This window comes from Oreochromis niloticus, unplaced genomic scaffold (assembly GCF_001858045.2).
Source record: "Oreochromis niloticus isolate F11D_XX unplaced genomic scaffold, O_niloticus_UMD_NMBU tig00000048_pilon, whole genome shotgun sequence".
NCBI lineage: Eukaryota > Metazoa > Chordata > Actinopteri > Cichliformes > Cichlidae > Oreochromis > Oreochromis niloticus.
In genome coordinates, this window is record NW_020327044.1 from 1 (window position 1) to 17,756 (window position 17,756).

Genomic DNA, 17,756 nt, shown 5'->3' on the forward strand with positions numbered 1-17,756 from the left:
TCCAGAACTCTGAACAGCCAACACCCTGTGCTTATTGCTTCACTTTATTTGGGGTGTTTATGTTGTCTGGTAGGACTTGTGAAACCACATGAAGACCAGAGAGTACCAACGATTTGAATCACTGAATCTAATTCCATTAAAAGAGGGGAGTAGCAGGAGCACGTGTGACGTGCTCAAACACAGCTGAATCAAAGGTTTGAATTACCTCTTCAGCATGGCATCGAGTTTGGCAAAGGCCTGATAACAAGCCATTCATTTGATTCAGGTGTGTCAGAACAAGGATGCACCTAAAATCTAAAGAAAAGTAGCTCTCCAGGACTGGAGTTGGAGACCCCTGTGCTAGGCTATGTACAGATAGGGAGCCGCCCTTGGTGATCGGGGCAGTTATAGTACCCGACTGACTCACTCGGCGCCTGTACTGCAGGGTGACTTGGCTGCGTTTTGGGGCATCAGGTCCTGACTGTCGTCTGTTTTTGGACACAGTTCAGAGAATCCGGCCATCCAAAACACATAGCAGAGGATGGTTTCGATCCATCGACCTCTGGGTTATGGGCCCAGCACGCTTCCGCTGCGCCACTCTGCTGGAGAGCACCTCAGATGGGACTCGAACCCACAATCCCTGGCTTAGAAGGCCAGTGCCTTATCCATTAGGCCACCGGGGCTGATGAGCGCTTGACTTCCTTTCTTTGGAGGTTGTTTCGGCGGTTCGAGTGAAAGCCATGGTTTCAAGCTGATTTTTAGTTCAAAGATGAAACTGTATTTAAGAACATTTAAGAAATGCTGAGAAAATAAATTACACTCTGTACACACTCTGGGCAACTCAGTGTCCAGAACTCTGAACAGCCAACACCCTGTGCTTATTGCTTCACTTTATTTGGGGTGTTTATGTTGTCTGGTAGGACTTGTGAAACCACATGAAGACCAGAGAGTACCAACGATTTGAATCACTGAATCTAATTCCATTAAAAGAGGGGAGTAGCAGGAGCACGTGTGACGTGCTCAAACACAGCTGAATCAAAGGTTTGAATTACCTCTTCAGCATGGCATCGAGTTTGGCAAAGGCCTGATAACAAGCCATTCATTTGATTCAGGTGTGTCAGAACAAGGATGCACCTAAAATCTAAAGAAAAGTAGCTCTCCAGGACTGGAGTTGGAGACCCCTGTGCTAGGCTATGTACAGATAGGGAGCCGCCCTTGGTGATCGGGGGCAGTTATAGTACCCGACTGACTCACTCGGCGCCTGTACTGCAGGGTGACTTGGCTGCGTTTTGGGGCATCAGGTCCTGACTGTCGTCTGTTTTTGGACACAGTTCAGAGAATCCGGCCATCCAAAACACATAGCAGAGGATGGTTTCGATCCATCGACCTCTGGGTTATGGGCCCAGCACGCTTCCGCTGCGCCACTCTGCTGGAGACACCTCAGATGGGACTCGAACCCACAATCCCTGGCTTAGAGGCCAGTGCCTTATCCATTAGGCCACCGGGGCTGATGAGCGCTTGACTTCCTTTCTTTGGAGGTTGTTTCGGCGGTTCGAGTGAAAGCCATGGTTTCAAGCTGATTTTTAGTTCAAAGATGAAACTGTATTTAAGAACATTTAAGAAATGCTGAGAAAATAAATTACACTCTGTACACACTCTGGGCAACTCAGTGTCCAGAACTCTGAACAGCCACACCCTGTGCTTATTGCTTCACTTTATTTGGGGTGTTTATGTTGTCTGGTAGGACTTGTGAAACCACATGAAGACCAGAGAGTACCAACGATTTGAATCACTGAATCTAATTCCATTAAAAGAGGGGAGTAGCAGGAGCACGTGTGACGTGCTCAAACACAGCTGAATCAAAGGTTTGAATTACCTCTTCAGCATGGCATCGAGTTTGGCAAAGGCCTGATAACAAGCCATTCATTTGATTCAGGTGTGTCAGAACAAGGATGCACCTAAAATCTAAAGAAAAGTAGCTCTCCAGGACTGGAGTTGGAGACCCCTGTGCTAGGCTATGTACAGATAGGGAGCCGCCCTTGGTGATCGGGGGCAGTTATAGTACCCGACTGACTCACTCGGCGCCTGTACTGCAGGGTGACTTGGCTGCGTTTTGGGGCATCAGGTCCTGACTGTCGTCTGTTTTTGGACACAGTTCAGAGAATCCGGCCATCCAAAACACATAGCAGAGGATGGTTTCGATCCATCGACCTCTGGGTTATGGGCCCAGCACGCTTCCGCTGCGCCACTCTGCTGGAGACACCCAGATGGGACTCGAACCCACAATCCCTGGCTTAGAGGCCAGTGCCTTATCCATTAGGCCACCGGGCTGATGAGCGCTTGACTTCCTTTCTTTGGAGGTTGTTTCGGCGGTTCGAGTGAAAGCCATGGTTTCAAGCTGATTTTTAGTTCAAAGATGAAACTGTATTTAAGAACATTTAAGAAATGCTGAGAAAATAAATTACACTCTGTACACACTCTGGGCAACTCAGTGTCCAGAACTCTGAACAGCCAACACCCTGTGCTTATTGCTTCACTTTATTTGGGGGTGTTTATGTTGTCTGGTAGGACTTGTGAAACCACATGAAGACCAGAGAGTACCAACGATTTGAATCACTGAATCTAATTCCATTAAAAGAGGGGAGTAGCAGGAGCACGTGTGACGTGCTCAAACACAGCTGAATCAAAGGTTTGAATTACCTCTTCAGCATGGCATCGAGTTTGGCAAAGGCCTGATAACAAGCCATTCATTTGATTCAGGTGTGTCAGAACAAGGATGCACCTAAAATCTAAAGAAAAGTAGCTCTCCAGGACTGGAGTTGGAGACCCCTGTGCTAGGCTATGTACAGATAGGGAGCCGCCCTTGGTGATCGGGGCAGTTATAGTACCCGACTGACTCACTCGGCGCCTGTACTGCAGGGTGACTTGGCTGCGTTTTGGGGCATCAGGTCCTGACTGTCGTCTGTTTTTGGACACAGTTCAGAGAATCCGGCCATCCAAAACACATAGCAGAGGATGGTTTCGATCCATCGACCTCTGGGTTATGGGCCCAGCACGCTTCCGCTGCGCCACTCTGCTGGAGAGCACCCAGATGGGACTCGAACCCACAATCCCTGGCTTAGAGGCCAGTGCCTTATCCATTAGGCCACCGGGGCTGATGAGCGCTTGACTTCCTTTCTTTGGAGGTTGTTTCGGCGGTTCGAGTGAAAGCCATGGTTTCAAGCTGATTTTTAGTTCAAAGATGAAACTGTATTTAAGAACATTTAAGAAATGCTGAGAAAATAAATTACACTCTGTACACACTCTGGGCAACTCAGTGTCCAGAACTCTGAACAGCCAACACCCTGTGCTTATTGCTTCACTTTATTTGGGGTGTTTATGTTGTCTGGTAGGACTTGTGAAACCACATGAAGACCAGAGAGTACCAACGATTTGAATCACTGAATCTAATTCCATTAAAAGAGGGGAGTAGCAGGAGCACGTGTGACGTGCTCAAACACAGCTGAATCAAAGGTTTGAATTACCTCTTCAGCATGGCATCGAGTTTGGCAAAGGCCTGATAACAAGCCATTCATTTGATTCAGGTGTGTCAGAACAAGGATGCACCTAAAAGCTAAAGAAAAGTAGCTCTCCAGGACTGGAGTTGGAGACCCCTGTGCTAGGCTATGTACAGATAGGGAGCCGCCCTGGTGATCGGGGGCAGTTATAGTACCCGACTGACTCACTCGGCGCCTGTACTGCAGGGTGACTTGGCTGCGTTTTGGGGCATCAGGTCCTGACTGTCGTCTGTTTTTGGACACAGTTCAGAGAATCCGGCCATCCAAAACACATAGCAGAGGATGGTTTCGATCCATCGACCTCTGGGTTATGGGCCCAGCACGCTTCCGCTGCGCCACTCTGCTGGAGAGCACCTCAGATGGGACTCGAACCCACAATCCCTGGCTTAGAGGCCAGTGCCTTATCCATTAGGCCACCGGGGCTGATGAGCGCTTGACTTCCTTTCTTTGGAGGTTGTTTCGGCGGTTCGAGTGAAAGCCATGGTTTCAAGCTGATTTTTAGTTCAAAGATGAAACTGTATTTAAGAACATTTAAGAAATGCTGAGAAAATAAATTACACTCTGTACACACTCTGGGCAACTCAGTGTCCAGAACTCTGACAGCCAACACCCTGTGCTTATTGCTTCACTTTATTTGGGGGTGTTTATGTTGTCTGGTAGGACTTGTGAAACCACATGAAGACCAGAGAGTACCAACGATTTGAATCACTGAATCTAATTCCATTAAAAGAGGGGAGTAGCAGGAGCACGTGTGACGTGCTCAAACACAGCTGAATCAAAGGTTTGAATTACCTCTTCAGCATGGCATCGAGTTTGGCAAAGGCCTGATAACAAGCCATTCATTTGATTCAGGTGTGTCAGAACAAGGATGCACCTAAAATCTAAAGAAAAGTAGCTCTCCAGGACTGGAGTTGGAGACCCCTGTGCTAGGCTATGTACAGATAGGGAGCCGCCCTTGGTGATCGGGGCAGTTATAGTACCCGACTGACTCACTCGGCGCCTGTACTGCAGGGTGACTTGGCTGCGTTTTGGGGCATCAGGTCCTGACTGTCGTCTGTTTTTGGACACAGTTCAGAGAATCCGGCCATCCAAAACACATAGCAGAGGATGGTTTCGATCCATCGACCTCTGGGTTATGGGCCCAGCACGCTTCCGCTGCGCCACTCTGCTGGAGAGCACCTCAGATGGGACTCGAACCCACAATCCCTGGCTTAGAAGGCCAGTGCCTTATCCATTAGGCCACCGGGGCTGATGAGCGCTTGACTTCCTTTCTTTGGAGGTTGTTTCGGCGGTTCGAGTGAAAGCCATGGTTTCAAGCTGATTTTTAGTTCAAAGATGAAACTGTATTTAAGAACATTTAAGAAATGCTGAGAAAATAAATTACACTCTGTACACACTCTGGGCAACTCAGTGTCCAGAACTCTGAACAGCCAACACCCTGTGCTTATTGCTTCACTTTATTTGGGGGTGTTTATGTTGTCTGGTAGGACTTGTGAAACCACATGAAGACCAGAGAGTACCAACGATTTGAATCACTGAATCTAATTCCATTAAAAGAGGGGAGTAGCAGGAGCACGTGTGACGTGCTCAAACACAGCTGAATCAAAGGTTTGAATTACCTCTTCAGCATGGCATCGAGTTTGGCAAAGGCCTGATAACAAGCCATTCATTTGATTCAGGTGTGTCAGAACAAGGATGCACCTAAAATCTAAAGAAAAGTAGCTCTCCAGGACTGGAGTTGGAGACCCCTGTGCTAGGCTATGTACAGATAGGGAGCCGCCCTTGGTGATCGGGGGCAGTTATAGTACCCGACTGACTCACTCGGCGCCTGTACTGCAGGGTGACTTGGCTGCGTTTTGGGGCATCAGGTCCTGACTGTCGTCTGTTTTTGGACACAGTTCAGAGAATCCGGCCATCCAAAACACATAGCAGAGGATGGTTTCGATCCATCGACCTCTGGGTTATGGGCCCAGCACGCTTCCGCTGCGCCACTCTGCTGGAGAGCACCTCAGATGGGACTCGAACCCACAATCCCTGGCTTAGAAGGCCAGTGCCTTATCCATTAGGCCACCGGGGCTGATGAGCGCTTGACTTCCTTTCTTTGGAGGTTGTTTCGGCGGTTCGAGTGAAAGCCATGGTTTCAAGCTGATTTTTAGTTCAAAGATGAAACTGTATTTAAGAACATTTAAGAAATGCTGAGAAAATAAATTACACTCTGTACACACTCTGGGCAACTCAGTGTCCAGAACTCTGAACAGCCAACACCCTGTGCTTATTGCTTCACTTTATTTGGGGTGTTTATGTTGTCTGGTAGGACTTGTGAAACCACATGAAGACCAGAGAGTACCAACGATTTGAATCACTGAATCTAATTCCATTAAAAGAGGGGAGTAGCAGGAGCACGTGTGACGTGCTCAAACACAGCTGAATCAAAGGTTTGAATTACCTCTTCAGCATGGCATCGAGTTTGGCAAAGGCCTGATAACAAGCCATTCATTTGATTCAGGTGTGTCAGAACAAGGATGCACCTAAAAGCTAAAGAAAAGTAGCTCTCCAGGACTGGAGTTGGAGACCCCTGTGCTAGGCTATGTACAGATAGGGAGCCGCCCTTGGTGATCGGGGCAGTTATAGTACCCGACTGACTCACTCGGCGCCTGTACTGCAGGGTGACTTGGCTGCGTTTTGGGGCATCAGGTCCTGACTGTCGTCTGTTTTTGGACACAGTTCAGAGAATCCGGCCATCCAAAACACATAGCAGAGGATGGTTTCGATCCATCGACCTCTGGGTTATGGGCCCAGCACGCTTCCGCTGCGCCACTCTGCTGGAGAGCACCTCAGATGGGACTCGAACCCACAATCCCTGGCTTAGAAGGCCAGTGCCTTATCCATTAGGCCACCGGGGCTGATGAGCGCTTGACTTCCTTTCTTTGGAGGTTGTTTCGGCGGTTCGAGTGAAAGCCATGGTTTCAAGCTGATTTTTAGTTCAAAGATGAAACTGTATTTAAGAACATTTAAGAAATGCTGAGAAAATAAATTACACTCTGTACACACTCTGGGCAACTCAGTGTCCAGAACTCTGAACAGCCAACACCCTGTGCTTATTGCTTCACTTTATTTGGGGTGTTTATGTTGTCTGGTAGGACTTGTGAAACCACATGAAGACCAGAGAGTACCAACGATTTGAATCACTGAATCTAATTCCATTAAAAGAGGGGGAGTAGCAGGAGCACGTGTGACGTGCTCAAACACAGCTGAATCAAAGGTTTGAATTACCTCTTCAGCATGGCATCGAGTTTGGCAAAGGCCTGATAACAAGCCATTCATTTGATTCAGGTGTGTCAGAACAAGGATGCACCTAAAATCTAAAGAAAAGTAGCTCTCCAGGACTGGAGTTGGAGACCCCTGTGCTAGGCTATGTACAGATAGGGAGCCGCCCTTGGTGATCGGGGGCAGTTATAGTACCCGACTGACTCACTCGGCGCCTGTACTGCAGGGTGACTTGGCTGCGTTTTGGGGCATCAGGTCCTGACTGTCGTCTGTTTTTGGACACAGTTCAGAGAATCCGGCCATCCAAAACACATAGCAGAGGATGGTTTCGATCCATCGACCTCTGGGTTATGGGCCCAGCACGCTTCCGCTGCGCCACTCTGCTGGAGAGCACCTCAGATGGGACTCGAACCCACAATCCCTGGCTTAGAAGGCCAGTGCCTTATCCATTAGGCCACCGGGGCTGATGAGCGCTTGACTTCCTTTCTTTGGAGGTTGTTTCGGCGGTTCGAGTGAAAGCCATGGTTTCAAGCTGATTTTTAGTTCAAAGATGAAACTGTATTTAAGAACATTTAAGAAATGCTGAGAAAATAAATTACACTCTGTACACACTCTGGGCAACTCAGTGTCCAGAACTCTGAACAGCCAACACCCTGTGCTTATTGCTTCACTTTATTTGGGGGTGTTTATGTTGTCTGGTAGGACTTGTGAAACCACATGAAGACCAGAGAGTACCAACGATTTGAATCACTGAATCTAATTCCATTAAAAGAGGGGAGTAGCAGGAGCACGTGTGACGTGCTCAAACACAGCTGAATCAAAGGTTTGAATTACCTCTTCAGCATGGCATCGAGTTTGGCAAAGGCCTGATAACAAGCCATTCATTTGATTCAGGTGTGTCAGAACAAGGATGCACCTAAAATCTAAAGAAAAGTAGCTCTCCAGGACTGGAGTTGGAGACCCCTGTGCTAGGCTATGTACAGATAGGGAGCCGCCCTTGGTGATCGGGGCAGTTATAGTACCCGACTGACTCACTCGGCGCCTGTACTGCAGGGTGACTTGGCTGCGTTTTGGGGCATCAGGTCCTGACTGTCGTCTGTTTTTGGACACAGTTCAGAGAATCCGGCCATCCAAAACACATAGCAGAGGATGGTTTCGATCCATCGACCTCTGGGTTATGGGCCCAGCACGCTTCCGCTGCGCCACTCTGCTGGAGAGCACCTCAGATGGGACTCGAACCCACAATCCCTGGCTTAGAAGGCCAGTGCCTTATCCATTAGGCCACCGGGGCTGATGAGCGCTTGACTTCCTTTCTTTGGAGGTTGTTTCGGCGGTTCGAGTGAAAGCCATGGTTTCAAGCTGATTTTTAGTTCAAAGATGAAACTGTATTTAAGAACATTTAAGAAATGCTGAGAAAATAAATTACACTCTGTACACACTCTGGGCAACTCAGTGTCCAGAACTCTGAACAGCCAACACCCTGTGCTTATTGCTTCACTTTATTTGGGGGTGTTTATGTTGTCTGGTAGGACTTGTGAAACCACATGAAGACCAGAGAGTACCAACGATTTGAATCACTGAATCTAATTCCATTAAAAGAGGGGAGTAGCAGGAGCACGTGTGACGTGCTCAAACACAGCTGAATCAAAGGTTTGAATTACCTCTTCAGCATGGCATCGAGTTTGGCAAAGGCCTGATAACAAGCCATTCATTTGATTCAGGTGTGTCAGAACAAGGATGCACCTAAAATCTAAAGAAAAGTAGCTCTCCAGGACTGGAGTTGGAGACCCCTGTGCTAGGCTATGTACAGATAGGGAGCCGCCCTTGGTGATCGGGGGCAGTTATAGTACCCGACTGACTCACTCGGCGCCTGTACTGCAGGGTGACTTGGCTGCGTTTTGGGGCATCAGGTCCTGACTGTCGTCTGTTTTTGGACACAGTTCAGAGAATCCGGCCATCCAAAACACATAGCAGAGGATGGTTTCGATCCATCGACCTCTGGGTTATGGGCCCAGCACGCTTCCGCTGCGCCACTCTGCTGGAGAGCACCTCAGATGGGACTCGAACCCACAATCCCTGGCTTAGAAGGCCAGTGCCTTATCCATTAGGCCACCGGGGCTGATGAGCGCTTGACTTCCTTTCTTTGGAGGTTGTTTCGGCGGTTCGAGTGAAAGCCATGGTTTCAAGCTGATTTTTAGTTCAAAGATGAAACTGTATTTAAGAACATTTAAGAAATGCTGAGAAAATAAATTACACTCTGTACACACTCTGGGCAACTCAGTGTCCAGAACTCTGAACAGCCAACACCCTGTGCTTATTGCTTCACTTTATTTGGGGGTGTTTATGTTGTCTGGTAGGACTTGTGAAACCACATGAAGACCAGAGAGTACCAACGATTTGAATCACTGAATCTAATTCCATTAAAAGAGGGGGAGTAGCAGGAGCACGTGTGACGTGCTCAAACACAGCTGAATCAAAGGTTTGAATTACCTCTTCAGCATGGCATCGAGTTTGGCAAAGGCCTGATAACAAGCCATTCATTTGATTCAGGTGTGTCAGAACAAGGATGCACCTAAAATCTAAAGAAAAGTAGCTCTCCAGGACTGGAGTTGGAGACCCCTGTGCTAGGCTATGTACAGATAGGGAGCCGCCCTTGGTGATCGGGGGCAGTTATAGTACCCGACTGACTCACTCGGCGCCTGTACTGCAGGGTGACTTGGCTGCGTTTTGGGGCATCAGGTCCTGACTGTCGTCTGTTTTTGGACACAGTTCAGAGAATCCGGCCATCCAAAACACATAGCAGAGGATGGTTTCGATCCATCGACCTCTGGGTTATGGGCCCAGCACGCTTCCGCTGCGCCACTCTGCTGGAGAGCACCTCAGATGGGACTCGAACCCACAATCCCTGGCTTAGAAGGCCAGTGCCTTATCCATTAGGCCACCGGGGCTGATGAGCGCTTGACTTCCTTTCTTTGGAGGTTGTTTCGGCGGTTCGAGTGAAAGCCATGGTTTCAAGCTGATTTTTAGTTCAAAGATGAAACTGTATTTAAGAACATTTAAGAAATGCTGAGAAAATAAATTACACTCTGTACACACTCTGGGCAACTCAGTGTCCAGAACTCTGAACAGCCAACACCCTGTGCTTATTGCTTCACTTTATTTGGGGGTGTTTATGTTGTCTGGTAGGACTTGTGAAACCACATGAAGACCAGAGAGTACCAACGATTTGAATCACTGAATCTAATTCCATTAAAAGAGGGGAGTAGCAGGAGCACGTGTGACGTGCTCAAACACAGCTGAATCAAAGGTTTGAATTACCTCTTCAGCATGGCATCGAGTTTGGCAAAGGCCTGATAACAAGCCATTCATTTGATTCAGGTGTGTCAGAACAAGGATGCACCTAAAATCTAAAGAAAAGTAGCTCTCCAGGACTGGAGTTGGAGACCCCTGTGCTAGGCTATGTACAGATAGGGAGCCGCCCTTGGTGATCGGGGGCAGTTATAGTACCCGACTGACTCACTCGGCGCCTGTACTGCAGGGTGACTTGGCTGCGTTTTGGGGCATCAGGTCCTGACTGTCGTCTGTTTTTGGACACAGTTCAGAGAATCCGGCCATCCAAAACACATAGCAGAGGATGGTTTCGATCCATCGACCTCTGGGTTATGGGCCCAGCACGCTTCCGCTGCGCCACTCTGCTGGAGAGCACCTCAGATGGGACTCGAACCCACAATCCCTGGCTTAGAGGCCAGTGCCTTATCCATTAGGCCACCGGGGCTGATGAGCGCTTGACTTCCTTTCTTTGGAGGTTGTTTCGGCGGTTCGAGTGAAAGCCATGGTTTCAAGCTGATTTTTAGTTCAAAGATGAAACTGTATTTAAGAACATTTAAGAAATGCTGAGAAAATAAATTACACTCTGTACACACTCTGGGCAACTCAGTGTCCAGAACTCTGAACAGCCAACACCCTGTGCTTATTGCTTCACTTTATTTGGGGGTGTTTATGTTGTCTGGTAGGACTTGTGAAACCACATGAAGACCAGAGAGTACCAACGATTTGAATCACTGAATCTAATTCCATTAAAAGAGGGGGAGTAGCAGGAGCACGTGTGACGTGCTCAAACACAGCTGAATCAAAGGTTTGAATTACCTCTTCAGCATGGCATCGAGTTTGGCAAAGGCCTGATAACAAGCCATTCATTTGATTCAGGTGTGTCAGAACAAGGATGCACCTAAAATCTAAAGAAAAGTAGCTCTCCAGGACTGGAGTTGGAGACCCCTGTGCTAGGCTATGTACAGATAGGGAGCCGCCCTTGGTGATCGGGGGCAGTTATAGTACCCGACTGACTCACTCGGCGCCTGTACTGCAGGGTGACTTGGCTGCGTTTTGGGGCATCAGGTCCTGACTGTCGTCTGTTTTTGGACACAGTTCAGAGAATCCGGCCATCCAAAACACATAGCAGAGGATGGTTTCGATCCATCGACCTCTGGGTTATGGGCCCAGCACGCTTCCGCTGCGCCACTCTGCTGGAGAGCACCTCAGATGGGACTCGAACCCACAATCCCTGGCTTAGAAGGCCAGTGCCTTATCCATTAGGCCACCGGGGCTGATGAGCGCTTGACTTCCTTTCTTTGGAGGTTGTTTCGGCGGTTCGAGTGAAAGCCATGGTTTCAAGCTGATTTTTAGTTCAAAGATGAAACTGTATTTAAGAACATTTAAGAAATGCTGAGAAAATAAATTACACTCTGTACACACTCTGGGCAACTCAGTGTCCAGAACTCTGAACAGCCAACACCCTGTGCTTATTGCTTCACTTTATTTGGGGTGTTTATGTTGTCTGGTAGGACTTGTGAAACCACATGAAGACCAGAGAGTACCAACGATTTGAATCACTGAATCTAATTCCATTAAAAGAGGGGGAGTAGCAGGAGCACGTGTGACGTGCTCAAACACAGCTGAATCAAAGGTTTGAATTACCTCTTCAGCATGGCATCGAGTTTGGCAAAGGCCTGATAACAAGCCATTCATTTGATTCAGGTGTGTCAGAACAAGGATGCACCTAAAATCTAAAGAAAAGTAGCTCTCCAGGACTGGAGTTGGAGACCCCTGTGCTAGGCTATGTACAGATAGGGAGCCGCCCTTGGTGATCGGGGGCAGTTATAGTACCCGACTGACTCACTCGGCGCCTGTACTGCAGGGTGACTTGGCTGCGTTTTGGGGCATCAGGTCCTGACTGTCGTCTGTTTTTGGACACAGTTCAGAGAATCCGGCCATCCAAAACACATAGCAGAGGATGGTTTCGATCCATCGACCTCTGGGTTATGGGCCCAGCACGCTTCCGCTGCGCCACTCTGCTGGAGAGCACCTCAGATGGGACTCGAACCCACAATCCCTGGCTTAGAGGCCAGTGCCTTATCCATTAGGCCACCGGGGCTGATGAGCGCTTGACTTCCTTTCTTTGGAGGTTGTTTCGGCGGTTCGAGTGAAAGCCATGGTTTCAAGCTGATTTTTAGTTCAAAGATGAAACTGTATTTAAGAACATTTAAGAAATGCTGAGAAAATAAATTACACTCTGTACACACTCTGGGCAACTCAGTGTCCAGAACTCTGAACAGCCAACACCCTGTGCTTATTGCTTCACTTTATTTGGGGTGTTTATGTTGTCTGGTAGGACTTGTGAAACCACATGAAGACCAGAGAGTACCAACGATTTGAATCACTGAATCTAATTCCATTAAAAGAGGGGAGTAGCAGGAGCACGTGTGACGTGCTCAAACACAGCTGAATCAAAGGTTTGAATTACCTCTTCAGCATGGCATCGAGTTTGGCAAAGGCCTGATAACAAGCCATTCATTTGATTCAGGTGTGTCAGAACAAGGATGCACCTAAAATCTAAAGAAAAGTAGCTCTCCAGGACTGGAGTTGGAGACCCCTGTGCTAGGCTATGTACAGATAGGGAGCCGCCCTTGGTGATCGGGGGCAGTTATAGTACCCGACTGACTCACTCGGCGCCTGTACTGCAGGGTGACTTGGCTGCGTTTTGGGGCATCAGGTCCTGACTGTCGTCTGTTTTTGGACACAGTTCAGAGAATCCGGCCATCCAAAACACATAGCAGAGGATGGTTTCGATCCATCGACCTCTGGGTTATGGGCCCAGCACGCTTCCGCTGCGCCACTCTGCTGGAGAGCACCTCAGATGGGACTCGAACCCACAATCCCTGGCTTAGAAGGCCAGTGCCTTATCCATTAGGCCACCGGGGCTGATGAGCGCTTGACTTCCTTTCTTTGGAGGTTGTTTCGGCGGTTCGAGTGAAAGCCATGGTTTCAAGCTGATTTTTAGTTCAAAGATGAAACTGTATTTAAGAACATTTAAGAAATGCTGAGAAAATAAATTACACTCTGTACACACTCTGGGCAACTCAGTGTCCAGAACTCTGAACAGCCAACACCCTGTGCTTATTGCTTCACTTTATTTGGGGTGTTTATGTTGTCTGGTAGGACTTGTGAAACCACATGAAGACCAGAGAGTACCAACGATTTGAATCACTGAATCTAATTCCATTAAAAGAGGGGGAGTAGCAGGAGCACGTGTGACGTGCTCAAACACAGCTGAATCAAAGGTTTGAATTACCTCTTCAGCATGGCATCGAGTTTGGCAAAGGCCTGATAACAAGCCATTCATTTGATTCAGGTGTGTCAGAACAAGGATGCACCTAAAATCTAAAGAAAAGTAGCTCTCCAGGACTGGAGTTGGAGACCCCTGTGCTAGGCTATGTACAGATAGGGAGCCGCCCTTGGTGATCGGGGGCAGTTATAGTACCCGACTGACTCACTCGGCGCCTGTACTGCAGGGTGACTTGGCTGCGTTTTGGGGCATCAGGTCCTGACTGTCGTCTGTTTTTGGACACAGTTCAGAGAATCCGGCCATCCAAAACACATAGCAGAGGATGGTTTCGATCCATCGACCTCTGGGTTATGGGCCCAGCACGCTTCCGCTGCGCCACTCTGCTGGAGAGCACCTCAGATGGGACTCGAACCCACAATCCCTGGCTTAGAAGGCCAGTGCCTTATCCATTAGGCCACCGGGGCTGATGAGCGCTTGACTTCCTTTCTTTGGAGGTTGTTTCGGCGGTTCGAGTGAAAGCCATGGTTTCAAGCTGATTTTTAGTTCAAAGATGAAACTGTATTTAAGAACATTTAAGAAATGCTGAGAAAATAAATTACACTCTGTACACACTCTGGGCAACTCAGTGTCCAGAACTCTGAACAGCCAACACCCTGTGCTTATTGCTTCACTTTATTTGGGGGTGTTTATGTTGTCTGGTAGGACTTGTGAAACCACATGAAGACCAGAGAGTACCAACGATTTGAATCACTGAATCTAATTCCATTAAAGAGGGGGAGTAGCAGGAGCACGTGTGACGTGCTCAAACACAGCTGAATCAAAGGTTTGAATTACCTCTTCAGCATGGCATCGAGTTTGGCAAAGGCCTGATAACAAGCCATTCATTTGATTCAGGTGTGTCAGAACAAGGATGCACCTAAAATCTAAAGAAAAGTAGCTCTCCAGGACTGGAGTTGGAGACCCCTGTGCTAGGCTATGTACAGATAGGGAGCCGCCCTTGGTGATCGGGGGCAGTTATAGTACCCGACTGACTCACTCGGCGCCTGTACTGCAGGGTGACTTGGCTGCGTTTTGGGGCATCAGGTCCTGACTGTCGTCTGTTTTTGGACACAGTTCAGAGAATCCGGCCATCCAAAACACATAGCAGAGGATGGTTTCGATCCATCGACCTCTGGGTTATGGGCCCAGCACGCTTCCGCTGCGCCACTCTGCTGGAGAGCACCTCAGATGGGACTCGAACCCACAATCCCTGGCTTAGAAGGCCAGTGCCTTATCCATTAGGCCACCGGGGCTGATGAGCGCTTGACTTCCTTTCTTTGGAGGTTGTTTCGGCGGTTCGAGTGAAAGCCATGGTTTCAAGCTGATTTTTAGTTCAAAGATGAAACTGTATTTAAGAACATTTAAGAAATGCTGAGAAAATAAATTACACTCTGTACACACTCTGGGCAACTCAGTGTCCAGAACTCTGAACAGCCAACACCCTGTGCTTATTGCTTCACTTTATTTGGGGTGTTTATGTTGTCTGGTAGGACTTGTGAAACCACATGAAGACCAGAGAGTACCAACGATTTGAATCACTGAATCTAATTCCATTAAAAGAGGGGGAGTAGCAGGAGCACGTGTGACGTGCTCAAACACAGCTGAATCAAAGGTTTGAATTACCTCTTCAGCATGGCATCGAGTTTGGCAAAGGCCTGATAACAAGCCATTCATTTGATTCAGGTGTGTCAGAACAAGGATGCACCTAAAATCTAAAGAAAAAGTAGCTCTCCAGGACTGGAGTTGGAGACCCCTGTGCTAGGCTATGTACAGATAGGGAGCCGCCCTTGGTGATCGGGGGCAGTTATAGTACCCGACTGACTCACTCGGCGCCTGTACTGCAGGGTGACTTGGCTGCGTTTTGGGGCATCAGGTCCTGACTGTCGTCTTTTGGACACAGTTCAGAGAATCCGGCCATCCAAAACACATAGCAGAGGATGGTTTCGATCCATCGACCTCTGGGTTATGGGCCCAGCACGCTTCCGCTGCGCCACTCTGCTGGAGAGCACCTCAGATGGGACTCGAACCCACAATCCCTGGCTTAGAAGGCCAGTGCCTTATCCATTAGGCCACCGGGGCTGATGAGCGCTTGACTTCCTTTCTTTGGAGGTTGTTCGGCGGTTCGAGTGAAAGCCATGGTTTCAAGCTGATTTTTAGTTCAAAGATGAAACTGTATTTAAGAACATTTAAGAAATGCTGAGAAAATAAATTACACTCTGTACACACTCTGGGCAACTCAGTGTCCAGAACTCTGAACAGCCAACACCCTGTGCTTATTGCTTCACTTTATTTGGGGTGTTTATGTTGTCTGGTAGGACTTGTGAAACCACATGAAGACCAGAGAGTACCAACGATTTGAATCACTGAATCTAATTCCATTAAAAGAGGGGAGTAGCAGGAGCACGTGTGACGTGCTCAAACACAGCTGAATCAAAGGTTTGAATTACCTCTTCAGCATGGCATCGAGTTTGGCAAAGGCCTGATAACAAGCCATTCATTTGATTCAGGTGTGTCAGAACAAGGATGCACCTAAAATAAAGAAAAGTAGCTCTCCAGGACTGGAGTTGGAGACCCCTGTGCTAGGCTATGTACAGATAGGGAGCCGCCCTTGGTGATCGGGGGCAGTTATAGTACCCGACTGACTCACTCGGCGCCTGTACTGCAGGGTGACTTGGCTGCGTTTTGGGGCATCAGGTCCTGACTGTCGTCTGTTTTTGGACACAGTTCAGAGAATCCGGCCATCCAAAACACATAGCAGAGGATGGTTTCGATCCATCGACCTCTGGGTTATGGGCCCAGCACGCTTCCGCTGCGCCACTCTGCTGGAGAGCACCTCAGATGGGACTCGAACCCACAATCCCTGGCTTAGAAGGCCAGTGCCTTATCCATTAGGCCACCGGGGCTGATGAGCGCTTGACTTCCTTTCTTTGGAGGTTGTTTCGGCGGTTCGAGTGAAAGCCATGGTTTCAAGCTGATTTTTAGTTCAAAGATGAAACTGTATTTAAGAACATTTAAGAAATGCTGAGAAAATAAATTACACTCTGTACACACTCTGGGCAACTCAGTGTCCAGAACTCTGAACAGCCAACACCCTGTGCTTATTGCTTCACTTTATTTGGGGGTGTTTATGTTGTCTGGTAGGACTTGTGAAACCACATGAAGACCAGAGAGTACCAACGATTTGAATCACTGAATCTAATTCCATTAAAAGAGGGGGAGTAGCAGGAGCACGTGTGACGTGCTCAAACACAGCTGAATCAAAGGTTTGAATTACCTCTTCAGCATGGCATCGAGTTTGGCAAAGGCCTGATAACAAGCCATTCATTTGATTCAGGTGTGTCAGAACAAGGATGCACCTAAAATCTAAAGAAAAGTAGCTCTCCAGGACTGGAGTTGGAGACCCCTGTGCTAGGCTATGTACACATAGGGAGCCGCCCTTGGTGATCGGGGGCAGTTATAGTACCCGACTGACTCACTCGGCGCCTGTACTGCAGGGTGACTTGGCTGCGTTTTGGGGCATCAGGTCCTGACTGTCGTCTGTTTTTGGACACAGTTCAGAGAATCCGGCCATCCAAAACACATAGCAGAGGATGGTTTCGATCCATCGACCTCTGGGTTATGGGCCCAGCACGCTTCCGCTGCGCCACTCTGCTGGAGAACCCAGATGGGACTCGAACCCACAATCCCTGGCTTAGAGGCCAGTGCCTTATCCATTAGGCCACCGGGGCTGATGAGCGCTTGACTTCCTTTCTTTGGAGGTTGTTTCGGCGGTTCGAGTGAAAGCCATGGTTTCAAGCTGATTTTTAGTTCAAAGATGAAACTGTATTTAAGAACATTTAAGAAATGCTGAGAAAATAAATTACACTCTGTACACACTCTGGGCAACTCAGTGTCCAGAACTCTGACAGCCAACACCCTGTGCTTATTGCTTCACTTTATTTGGGGGTGTTTATGTTGTCTGGTAGGACTTGTGAAACCACATGAAGACCAGAGAGTACCAACGATTTGAATCACTGAATCTAATTCCATTAAAAGAGGGGGTAGCAGGAGCACGTGTGACGTGCTCAAACACAGCTGAATCAAAGGTTTGAATTACCTCTTCAGCATGGCATCGAGTTTGGCAAAGGCCTGATAACAAGCCATTCATTTGATTCAGGTGTGTCAGAACAAGGATGCACCTAAAAGCTAAAGAAAAGTAGCTCTCCAGGACTGGAGTTGGAGACCCCTGTGCTAGGCTATGTACAGATAGGGAGCCGCCCTTGGTGATCGGGGGCAGTTATAGTACCCGACTG

At 48.3% G+C, this 17,756-nt stretch overlaps 14 non-coding genes across 14 annotated transcripts; all 14 read right to left on the reverse strand.

Annotated features, from left to right (window-relative positions):
• Positions 1–589: 589 nt before the first annotated feature.
• trnar-ucu (transfer RNA arginine (anticodon UCU)) lies at positions 590–662 on the reverse strand. The gene has a single exon. It is a non-coding gene; the product is annotated as a tRNA-Arg (tRNA).
• Positions 663–4,712: 4,050 nt separating this feature from the next.
• Positions 4,713–4,785, reverse strand: trnar-ucu (transfer RNA arginine (anticodon UCU)). Its single transcript has one exon. It is a non-coding gene; the product is annotated as a tRNA-Arg (tRNA).
• Positions 4,786–5,540: 755 nt separating this feature from the next.
• Positions 5,541–5,613, reverse strand: trnar-ucu (transfer RNA arginine (anticodon UCU)). Its single transcript has one exon. It is a non-coding gene; the product is annotated as a tRNA-Arg (tRNA).
• A 753-nt stretch (positions 5,614–6,366) lies between these two features.
• On the reverse strand, positions 6,367–6,439 carry trnar-ucu (transfer RNA arginine (anticodon UCU)). The gene has a single exon. It is a non-coding gene; the product is annotated as a tRNA-Arg (tRNA).
• Positions 6,440–7,194: 755 nt separating this feature from the next.
• Positions 7,195–7,267, reverse strand: trnar-ucu (transfer RNA arginine (anticodon UCU)). The gene has a single exon. It is a non-coding gene; the product is annotated as a tRNA-Arg (tRNA).
• Positions 7,268–8,021: 754 nt separating this feature from the next.
• On the reverse strand, positions 8,022–8,094 carry trnar-ucu (transfer RNA arginine (anticodon UCU)). The gene has a single exon. It is a non-coding gene; the product is annotated as a tRNA-Arg (tRNA).
• A 755-nt stretch (positions 8,095–8,849) lies between these two features.
• On the reverse strand, positions 8,850–8,922 carry trnar-ucu (transfer RNA arginine (anticodon UCU)). Its single transcript has one exon. It is a non-coding gene; the product is annotated as a tRNA-Arg (tRNA).
• A 756-nt stretch (positions 8,923–9,678) lies between these two features.
• trnar-ucu (transfer RNA arginine (anticodon UCU)) lies at positions 9,679–9,751 on the reverse strand. The gene has a single exon. It is a non-coding gene; the product is annotated as a tRNA-Arg (tRNA).
• Positions 9,752–11,334: 1,583 nt separating this feature from the next.
• On the reverse strand, positions 11,335–11,407 carry trnar-ucu (transfer RNA arginine (anticodon UCU)). Its single transcript has one exon. It is a non-coding gene; the product is annotated as a tRNA-Arg (tRNA).
• Positions 11,408–12,988: 1,581 nt separating this feature from the next.
• trnar-ucu (transfer RNA arginine (anticodon UCU)) lies at positions 12,989–13,061 on the reverse strand. Its single transcript has one exon. It is a non-coding gene; the product is annotated as a tRNA-Arg (tRNA).
• Positions 13,062–13,816: 755 nt separating this feature from the next.
• trnar-ucu (transfer RNA arginine (anticodon UCU)) lies at positions 13,817–13,889 on the reverse strand. The gene has a single exon. It is a non-coding gene; the product is annotated as a tRNA-Arg (tRNA).
• Positions 13,890–14,644: 755 nt separating this feature from the next.
• On the reverse strand, positions 14,645–14,717 carry trnar-ucu (transfer RNA arginine (anticodon UCU)). The gene has a single exon. It is a non-coding gene; the product is annotated as a tRNA-Arg (tRNA).
• A 753-nt stretch (positions 14,718–15,470) lies between these two features.
• Positions 15,471–15,543, reverse strand: trnar-ucu (transfer RNA arginine (anticodon UCU)). The gene has a single exon. It is a non-coding gene; the product is annotated as a tRNA-Arg (tRNA).
• A 751-nt stretch (positions 15,544–16,294) lies between these two features.
• On the reverse strand, positions 16,295–16,367 carry trnar-ucu (transfer RNA arginine (anticodon UCU)). Its single transcript has one exon. It is a non-coding gene; the product is annotated as a tRNA-Arg (tRNA).
• Positions 16,368–17,756: the final 1,389 nt, after the last annotated feature.